Consider the following 3,367-nt stretch of genomic DNA (forward strand, 5'->3'; position numbering starts at 1 on the left):
GAATGAAAAAAAATAGAGCCCAAAAATGCTGCTAAACCACAGGAATACAAAACTGGGATTGTGAATTTGTGGTAGTACATAGCGACTTTTACGACAAGCCGGCACTTGCTGGCTTTTTGCGGCATTTATGAGCCGGCACTGTACTGAGTTCTTGAGTTCCGTGGAGCTTCGACAGCCTGGGTATCATCCTCCGTAGTTACCGCCGGCTCCCTATTGTTGCTAATTATAGCTACCAGGGACTACGGAGGGTGGCACCCAGGCCAGAGCCTCGGAGGTGATTTTTGTTTTTGAGAACAGACGAAATTCAATGCGCGCGCGGATGTCACCCATAAGATTAAATCAGTGAGGCCTAACGTACAGATTATGTAAAAGTTTCAGGAGAAAGATATCTGATAGATCTAGAAGATCTTACTACCTGGATCCCTGTAATGGCACATACATGTCAAGGCATTAGATCTATGAATATCGATTCTGCTTTCTAACTAAAGCGAACGTCAAAACTGTAGCCAGAAACGCTTTAGAATAATGACAGGATGACAAGTTAACCGATCGAGGTTGATCCTCGGTGAGACCTTCTATCAGTTTTCTGTCCTTCAACAAAAAGCCACCTGTCTCCTAAGGCCGTTATTTCAATGTAATATAAAGAAATATGTAACGTTATACATATAGGTTTCCTCGATTGAAACTCTATGGATAGTTTGTAGCAGATATGCTGTAGAATAAAACTGTTCTTTGTTTCTATTATCTTTGGTTTTGTTGATTTCTTCAACCCTCGACTTGACTTTGGAACAAACCTTTATACATTTGTATGGACATTAGACCATAGCAAGTATTTTTTGGATGACATCAGCGGGCATTGATTTCCGCTTGATTTTGGGAAAAAAAAACAAGAAATTTTGCTGATGAATTTGACGAAAGGAGACTTGACAAGGCTCCGAATTAATTATTTTCTCTTTAACTTTGATGCAGTGATGTATTTCATTCCTTTTATATGTGATGGTGACTGTATATGCGATGTTCCCACTGAATCAAACCCATTTGTACAATGATTGATTTTATTTTTCGTTAAAGTTGTTTCGTTAAAAAACGGATGTTATAATATATTTTGGCCTGCTCTGTTCTCCCTATCGCATAAGATATGGCCTCTGCGGAGGATGTCATCCATAAAATTTACTTGCTTTAGCCTTATTTCAACTTCGTTTGCTTTGCCCTCGATACATTATTTTATTCTGCCACACCTATACAGAGTCTGTCCCTGTTTTAGCCATGGAGTGAGGTCCTCGCTCCAGCAGTCCCCCTCTGCCTGCCCGATGTCGTGTCCGTCTTCCTGCATGAGGGAATGAATGAATGAATGAACTAGAAAAATAACATTTGCAAAGCAAATACATAATGTTTACCTTCGCATATGGTCTGCTCTGCTAATTCTTACTCAAACACATTCATACATATGGTGACAGGAGTCTAAATCCCTCCAGCAATAAAATTGCAACATGATGTAACCCAACACTAGTTACCATGGTGACAGACGTCTGGTTCAGGTCATTGGCCTTATTTGTTTGGAGAAGAAGAGGAAGAAGGAGCAAAAACAATATTTTACTTTTGCTTCATGCGTATGGCTTTTACGTTTTTCCAAGCCTGTTGTAAGTATAGTGCAATTTCAAACACTCATTCTGTAAACACAAATTAAGTTTCTGTTACCTGCATGTTTAACAGCGCCTTCGTCGTCAGCAGCAAAGCATCATGGATCCTGTCCACCGGGTTGAACTCCGCGCTGCGTATCCCGACAAGCCCCACCGGAAGTTGCGTAGTGTCCTGACTCAGCGTGTCCTTGGTCAGAAAGGCCTCGGTGGCGATCCACACGAACTGGGACCGCGTTAGACCCAACTGGCTCGCGACAAGCAATATGTGTTGTCCATCGGACGGGCCGCAGTCTAGTACCACAACATGCGGGTCTGAATTACCGTCCAACTCCGCTAGGCTCCTCCCTACACTCTCCCCCCAAGGGGAGTCCACCTTGATCAGGGAGTTGATTGGTAGATCACCCTTTCTCATTAGACCAATCAACGTTCTCAAAAACTTGTTTCCAGGGGAGGGGTAGCACGTGACCAGGTTGAGCTTGCACCAGTAGTTGTCCTCTAGAATCTGGTAAATGACGTTAGCCTGTCGGACGGCTGGCCATCTCATCTGTAGGGTCAGGCTGGGAGGCACCTGCACAGTGGACAAACAACAGAGTTAATTTAACTAGAAAGGTAACATTTGCAAAGGAAATGCATAATGTTTACCTTCGCATATGGTCTGCTCTGTTGATTCTTACTCAAACACATTTATATATATGGTCAGACGGGAGTCTAAATCCTTTCTGCTATAAAATTGCAACATGATGTAACCCAGCACTAGTTACCATGGTGACAGACGTCTGGTTCGGGTCATTGACCTTATTTGTTTCGAGAAGAAGAGGAAGAAACTGAGCAAAAACAATATGTCTTCCTTCTGCGAAGGTAAACATAATGACGGTCCAACATAGCACGTCGGCAGAACGTACTGCACCTGCACGAAACCAGTGATGTATTGTACAGAGTACTTCAGCAGAACGTCTTATTTAAGGTCGTATTCGCCCATATAAGGTCAACACTCCGTCTGTAGTTTTCAAATGTTATGTCGGAAAATTAAAACTATAGTCTGCAACAGGCATAGTTTTGATGCAATGTTAATAAAAAATTAAGCGAAAACCGTAAAAATGTGGGTTTCGCGCAGGCGCAGTACGTTCTGCCGCCGTAGCTGATTCTGTGATCACGTGTCCAAAAGGTCACATGATTGAAGTGTGGGTCTTTTTCCCTGACGATAACTAGAGTTACAGTTGGAAACTTTGCTAAAATGCAGGAAGTTAAGACACTCATATAAAACACACTTTCGCGTACAGGAATAGCTACTGTACTAAAACTACTTGAGGATAAAGGCATATATTCATGCCTACAATGAAAGTAAAATTTTTATGTTGAAACTGTTTATTACATGGATGCTTTTCATTACTTTGCTGTTGATATTCTGCCAATGGCGCTCTTTTAGTACACTAGCCATATCGTGGAAACTATCCAACGCCTAGTGTTATTTGGTTTATTTGGTTTATAAAGATGCTCTTTATTAAAAGCGCATAGCCTGATTCTTGGCTTTCGGGCTTTGCAAAATAACGTTAATATACTCTGCGTGATACTAACGCGTGGCAGGCCTGTAGAAAATTATATACGTGTTACTATAATTTTAAAGATCGGTCCGAAATATTAAAGGCATCAAATACAATTTCAGGGCAGCAAACCTTAAAATATTCTTAATAAGGCAACCTTTGTGCTATTGACACATGCTGCTTTAT

Source organism: Branchiostoma belcheri, unplaced genomic scaffold (assembly GCF_001625305.1).
Source record: "Branchiostoma belcheri isolate BF01 breed outbred unplaced genomic scaffold, Haploidv18h27 scaffold36, whole genome shotgun sequence".
Classification (NCBI taxonomy): domain Eukaryota; kingdom Metazoa; phylum Chordata; class Leptocardii; order Amphioxiformes; family Branchiostomatidae; genus Branchiostoma; species Branchiostoma belcheri.